Raw genomic sequence first — 7,500 nt, 5'->3', positions numbered from 1 at the left:
CTTCCAGGAACCAGCCTGGAGCTTCTAGCGGTCAGCCGCACCTTGAATCCGCTCTCAAGCACCTTTCTCGGACTCATGCTCTGCCAAAGTCGGCCTCCCATCTTCCAGGAACCAGCCTGGAGCTTCCAGCGGTCATCCGCGCCTTGAATCCGCTCTCCAGCACCTTCCTCGGACTCATGCTCTGCCAAAGTCGGCCTCCCATCTTCCAGGAACCAGCCTGGAGCTTCCAGCGGTCAGCCGCGCCTTGAATCCGCTCTCCAGCACCTATCTCGGACACACTCTCCTCCAGGCCGGCCTCACATCTTCAAAGAACCAGCCTGGAGCTCCTAGCGGACAGCCGAGCCTTGAATCCGCTCTCCAGCACCTTCCTCGGACTCATGCTCTGCCAAAGTCGGCCTCACATCTTCCAGGAACCAGCCTGGAGCTTCTAGCGGTCAGCCGCACCTTGAATCCGCTCTCAAGCACCTTCCTCGGACTCATGCTCTGCCAAAGTCGGCCTCACATCTTCCAGGAACCAGCCTGGAGCTTCCAGCGGTCAGCCGCACCTTGAATCCGCTCTCCAGCACCTATCTCGGACTCATTCTCCTCCAGGCCGGCCTCACATCTTCAAAGAACCAGCCTGGAGCTTCCAGCGGTCAGCCGCACCTTGAATCCGCTCTCCAGCACCTTCCTCGGACTCAAGCTCTGCCAAAGTCGGCCTCCCATCTTCCAGGAACCAGCCTGGAGCTTCTAGCGGTCAGCCGCACCTTGAATCCGCTCTCCAGCGCCTTCCTCGGACTCATGCTCTGCCAAAGTCGGCCTCACATCTTCCAGGAACCAGCCTGGAGCTTCCAGCGGTCAGCCGCACCTTGAATCCGCTCTCCAGCACCTATCTCGGACTCATTCTCCTCCAGGCCGGCCTCACATCTTCAAAGAACCAGCCTGGAGCTTCCAGCGGTCAGCCGCACCTTGAATCCGCTCTCCAGCACCTTCCTCGGACTCAAGCTCTGCCAAAGTCGGCCTCCCATCTTCCAGGAACCAGCCTGGAGCTTCTAGCGGTCAGCCGCACCTTGAATCCGCTCTCCAGCACCTTCCTCGGACTCATGCTCTGCCAAAGTCGGCCTCCCATCTTCCAGGAACCAGCCTGGAGCTTCTAGCGGTCAGCCGCACCTTGAATCCGCTCTCAAGCACCTTCCTCGGACTCATGCTCTGCCAAAGTCGGCCTCACATCTTCCAGGAACCAGCCTGGAGCTTCCAGCGGTCAGCCGCACCTTGAATCCGCTCTCCAGCACCTATCTCGGACTCATTCTCCTCCAGGCCGGCCTCACATCTTCAAAGAACCAGCCTGGAGCTTCCAGCGGTCAGCCGCACCTTGAATCCGCTCTCCAGCACCTTCCTCGGACTCAAGCTCTGCCAAAGTCGGCCTCCCATCTTCCAGGAACCAGCCTGGAGCTTCTAGCGGTCAGCCGCACCTTGAATCCGCTCTCCAGCACCTTCCTCGGACTCATGCTCTGCCAAAGTCGGCCTCCCATCTTCCAGGAACCAGCCTGGAGCTTCTAGCGGTCAGCCGCACCTTGAATCCGCTCTCAAGCACCTTCCTCGGACTCATGCTCTGCCAAAGTCGGCCTCACATCTTCCAGGAACCAGCCTGGAGCTTCCAGCGGTCAGCCGCACCTTGAATCCGCTCTCCAGCACCTATCTCGGACTCATTCTCCTCCAGGCCGGCCTCACATCTTCAAAGAACCAGCCTGGAGCTTCCAGCGGTCAGCCGCACCTTGAATCCGCTCTCCAGCACCTTCCTCGGACTCAAGCTCTGCCAAAGTCGGCCTCCCATCTTCCAGGAACCAGCCTGGAGCTTCTAGCGGTCAGCCGCACCTTGAATCCGCTCTCAAGCACCTTCCTCGGACTCATGCTCTGCCAAAGTCGGCCTCACATCTTCCAGGAACCAGCCTGGAGCTTCCAGTTGTCAGCCGCACCTTGAATCCGCTCTCCAGCACCTATCTCGGACTCATTCTCCTCCAGGCCGGCCTCACATCTTCAAAGAACCAGCCTGGAGCTTCCAGCGGTCAGCCGCACCTTGAATCCGCTCTCCAGCACCTTCCTCGGACTCATGCTCTGCCAAAGTCGGCCTCACATCTTCCAGGAACCAGCCTGGAGCTTCCAGCGGTCAGCCGCACCTTGAATCCGCTCTCCAGCACCTTCCTCGGACACATTCTCCTCCAGGCCGGCCTCCCATCTTCCAGGAACCAGCCTGGAGCCTTTAGCGGTCAGCCGCGCCTTGAATCCGCTCTCAAGCACCTTCCTCGGACTCATGCTCTGCCAAAGTCGGCCTCCCATCTTCCAGGAACCGGCCTGGAGCTTCCAGCGGTCAGCCGCGCCTTGAATCCGCTCTCCTGCACCCATCCTCGGACACACGTTCTTGCCTTTGGACCCCTCCTCCAGGAGCCAGGCTGGAGCTTTTGCCCCCTTCCTCCATCATTTCAGGCCGTGGAAAGTGTCATCTTTCGGATTATCAATTCACCGTCCCAGTCTGGTACTCAGATATTTTTCCGAAAACTGGGTTTCTGAAATCGTGCAGATGGTGTTTTCGTCGTCTGCTAATAACCTCGTCGTGTGGGAGAATAGGGGCGGGCCTTGGGCTGACTCGGCCCATCGTCCCCTTTTCCCGTTCTCTGACAGAAATTTTTTCAAACTTTATCACCCCTGGTACTATAAACTTTTTCACCTCTGGTACTATGTGGCACTTAGAAAATTTTCTGAACCGGGATTCTCACCCCTGGTACTTTTTGGCACTTAGAAAATATTTCTCAACCGGGCTTCATGCCCCTGGTACTTTTTGACACTTTGACGTTTTTCTGAACCGGGCTTCATGCCCCTGGTACTTTTTGACACTTTGACGTTTTTCTGAACCGGGCTTCATGCCCCTGGTACTTTTTGACACTTTGACGTTTTTCTGAACCGGGCTTCATGCCCCTGGTACTTTTTGACACTTTGACGTTTTTCTGAACCGGGCTTCATGCCCCTGGTACTTTTTGACACTTTGACGTTTTTCTGAACCGGGCTTCATGCCCCTGGTACTTTTTGACACTTTGACGTTTTTCTGAACCGGGCTTCATGCCCCTGGTACTTTTTGACACTTTGACGTTTTTCTGAACCGGGCTTCATGCCCCTGGTACTTTTTGACACTTTGGCGTTTTTCTGAACCGGGATAAAGGTCATTTAAAGAGGTGTGTGCATGGTTCCTACTTATAATGGATATATGAAGGACTAAGGAGTCTGAACTTGTTCTGGCCCAAGGAAATCACTTTTTAACAAAAATCCGTATTTGGTCTTAACTCGGGAAAAGAAGGCGATTCCTGTGTTTTGATCTCAAAAGAGGCCATTTATCCGGGTTTGTGCAGGTTTATGCATGGAACTTACTTAGAATGGATATATATGTATGTATATATGAAGGACTAAGGAGTCTGAACTTGTTCTGGCCCAAGGAAATCATTTTTTAACAAAAATCCGTATTTCGTCTTAACTCGGGAAAAGAAGGCGATTCCTGTGTTTTGATCCCAAAAGAGGCCATTTATCCGGGTTTGTGCAGGTTTATGCATGGAACTTACTTAGAATGGATATATCTCTATGTATATATGAAGGACTAAGGAGTCTGAACTTGTTCTGGCCCAAGGAAATCACTTTTTAACAAAAATCCGTATTTCGTCTTAACTCGGGAAAAGAAGGCGATTCCTGTGTTTTGATCCCAAAAGAGGCCATTTATCCGGGTTTGTGCAGGTTTATGCATGGAACTTACTTAGAATGGATATATCTCTATGTATATATGAAGGACTAAGGAGTCTGAACTTGTTCTGGCCCAAGGAAATCACTTTTTAACAAAAATCCGTATTTCGTCTTAACTCGGGAAAAGAAGGCGATTCCTGTGTTTTGATCCCAAAAGAGGCCATTTATCCGGGTTTGTGCAGGTTTATGCATGGAACTTACTTAGAATGGATATATCTCTATGTATATATGAAGGACTAAGGAGTCTGAACTTGTTCTGGCCCAAGGAAATCACTTTTTAACAAAAATCCGTATTTCGTCTTAACTCGGGAAAAGAAGGCGATTCCTGTGTTTTGATCCCAAAAGAGGCCATTTATCCGGGTTTGTGCAGGTTTATGCATGGAACTTACTTAGAATGGATATATCTCTATGTATATATGAAGGACTAAGGAGTCTGAACTTGTTCTGGCCCAAGGAAATCATTTTTTAACAAAAATCCGTATTTCGTCTTAACTCGGGAAAAGAAGGCGATTCCTGTGTTTTGATCCCAAAAGAGGCCATTTATCCGGGTTTGTGCAGGTTTATGCAAGCAACTTACTTAGAATGGATATATATGTATGTATATGAAGGACTAAGGAGTCTGAACTTGTTCTGGCCCAAGGAAATCACTTTTTAACAAAAATCCGTATTTCGTCTTAACTCGGGAAAAGAAGGCGATTCCTGTGTTTCTTTCAGAAAAGGTCCTTTTTCTGAACTGGGATTCATGCCCAACATCCAGGCTCTCGTGCCCTGCCCACAGACACAAATCCAGGCCGAGTTTCAGCACCTCTGCATGGACAGCATTCATGGCTGCTTTCCTCTCCCAACAGCCAGTCTCTCATGCCCTGCCCACAGACACACATCCAGGCCGAGTTTCAGCACCTCTCCTCGGTCCAGTATTCATGGCTGCCGTCCTCTCCCAACAGCCAGTCTCTCATGCCCGGCCCAGAGACACACATCCAGGCCGAGTTTCAGCACCTCTCTTCGGTCAGGCAATCATCCCTGCTCCCCTCTCATAACGTCCAGGCACTCATGCCCTGCGCACAGACAAACAGAACCCAGGCCGAGTTTCAGCACCTCTGCTCGGACAGCATTCACGGCTTTTGTCCTCTCACAGCATCCAGTCTCTCATGCCCTGCGCAATGACACACATCCAGGCCTAGTTTCAGCACCTCTCCTCGGTCAGGAATTCATCCCTGCTCCCCTCTCAGAACATCCAGGCACTCATGCCCTGTGCAATGACACATCCAGGCCGAGTTTCAGCACCTCTCCTCGGTCAGGAATTCATCCCTGCTCCCCTCTCATAACGTCCAGTCACAGACACAGATCCAGGCCGAGTTTCAGCACCTCTCCTCGGTCCAGCATTCATCCCTGCTCCCCTCTCAGAACATCCAGGCACTCATGCCCTGTGCAATGACACATCCAGGCCGAGTTTCAGCACCTCTCCTCGGTCAGGAATTCATCCCTGCTCCCCTCTCATAACGTCCAGTCACAGACACAGATCCAGGCCGAGTTTCAGCACCTCTCCTCGGTCCAGCATTCATCCCTGCTCCACTCTCATAGCATCCAGGCACTCATGCCCTGCGCACAGACACACATCCTGGCCGAGTTTCAGCACCTCTCCTCGGTCCAGCATTCATCCCTGCTCCACTCTCATAGCATCCAGGCACTCATGCCCTGCGCACAGACACACATCCAGGCCGAGTTTCAGCACCTCTGCTCGGTCCAGCATTCATCCCTGCTCCACTCTCATAGCATCCAGGCACTCATGCCCTGCGCACAGACACACATCCTGGCCGAGTTTCAGCACCTCTCCTCGGTCCAGCATTCATCCCTGCTCCACTCTCATAGCATCCAGGCACTCATGCCCTGCGCACAGACACACATCCAGGCCGAGTTTCAGCACCTCTGCTCGGTCCAGCATTCATCCCTGCTCCACTCTCATAGCATCCAGGCACTCATGCCCTGCGCAATGACACATCCAGGCCGAGTTTCAGCACCTCTCCTCGGTCAGGCATTCATCCCTGCTCCCCTCTCACAGCATCCAGGCACTCATGCCCTGCGCACAGTCACACACCCAGGCCGAGTTTCAGCACCTCTCCTCGGTCCAGCATTCATCCCTGCTCCCCTCTCACAGCATCCAGGCACTCATGCCCTGCGCACAGACACACATCCAGGCCGAGTTTCAGCACCTCTCCTCGGTCCAGCATTCATCCCTGCTCCCCTCTCACAGCATCCAGGCACTCATGCCCTGCGCACAGACACACATCCAGGCCGAGTTTCAGCACCTCTCCTCGGTCAGGCATTCATCCCTGCTCCCCTCTCAGAACATCCAGGCACTCATGCCCTGCGCAACGACATCACTCCGCAAAGGAAAGCTTTTGCGGTGTTTCTTTCTCAAAAAAGGCAATTTAAAGAGGTTTAAGCATGGAACCTACTCAGAATGAACATAGACATAACGGACTAAGGAGTCTGAACTTGGTTTGGCCCAAGGAAATCATTTTTTAACAAAAATCCGTATTTCGTCTTAACTCGGGAAAAGAAGGCGATTCCTGGGTTTCTCTCTCAAAAAAGGCCATTTAAAGAGGTTTGTGCATGGAACCTACTCAGAATGAACATAGACATAACGGACTAAGGAGTCTGAACTTGGTTTGGCCCAAGGAAATCATTTTTTAACAAAAATCCGTATTTGGTCTTAACTCGGGAAAAGAAGGCGATTCCTGGGTTTCTTTGTCAAAAAAAGGCCATTTAAAGAGGTTTTGTGCATGGAACCTACTCGGAATGGCTATATATGAAGGACTAAAGAGTCTGAACTTGGTTTGGCCCAAGGAAATCTTTTTTTTACAAAAATCCGTATTTCGTCTTAACTCGGGAAAAGAAGGCGATTCCTGGGTTTCTTTCTCAAACAAGCCGACCCCGGGTTAGGGTTAAGGAGAACCGGGCTCCAGCCCCTCCGGCCGGGTTAGGGTTAGGTTTGGGGCTGGGGCTGGGGTTAGGGTTAAGGAGAACCGGGCTCCATGCCCTCCAGCCGGGTTAGGGTTAGAGCTGGGGTTAGGGTTAAGGAGAACCGGGCTCCAGGCCCTAGGGCCGGTTTGGGGCTGGGGCTGGGGTTAGGGCTAGAGCTGGGGTTAGGGTTAGGGTTGGGGCTGGGGTTAGGGTTAAGGAGAACCGGGCTCCATGCCCTCCAGCCGGGTTAGGGTTAGAGCTGGGGTTAGGGTTGAGGAGAACCGGGCTCCAGGCCCTAGGGCCGGTTTGGGGCTGGGGCTGGGGTTAGGGCTGGAGCTGGGGTTAGGGTTAGGGTTGGGGCTGGGGTTAGGGTTAGGGTTGGGGCTGGGGTTAGGGTTAAGGAGAACCGGGCTCCAGCCCCTCCGGCAGGATCAGGGTTGGGGCTGGGGCTGGGGTTAGGGTTAGGGTTGGAGCTGGGGTTAGGGTTAGGGTTGGGGCTGGGGCTAGGGTTAGGGTTAGGGTTAGGGTTGGGGTTGGGGCTGGGGTTGGGGTTGGGGTTAGGGTTAGGGTTGGGGCTGGGGTTAGGGCTGGAGGCAGGGTTTAGGTTGGGTTAGGGTAAGGGCTGGGGCTAGAGTCAGGGCTGGGGCCGGGGTTAGGGTTACGGCTGGGGTTGGGGCTAGGGCTAGGGTTAAGGAGAACCAGGCTCCAGGCCCTCCATTCAAACCTGTGTACCCACACTTAAGCACCCCTCCCCGGCCTAGCCACCCAACCCGC

Source organism: Odontesthes bonariensis, unplaced genomic scaffold (assembly GCF_027942865.1).
Source record: "Odontesthes bonariensis isolate fOdoBon6 unplaced genomic scaffold, fOdoBon6.hap1 scaffold_215, whole genome shotgun sequence".
NCBI classification, from domain to species: Eukaryota; Metazoa; Chordata; class Actinopteri; order Atheriniformes; family Atherinopsidae; genus Odontesthes; species Odontesthes bonariensis.
Note: the sequence above shows the minus strand (reverse complement) of the source record.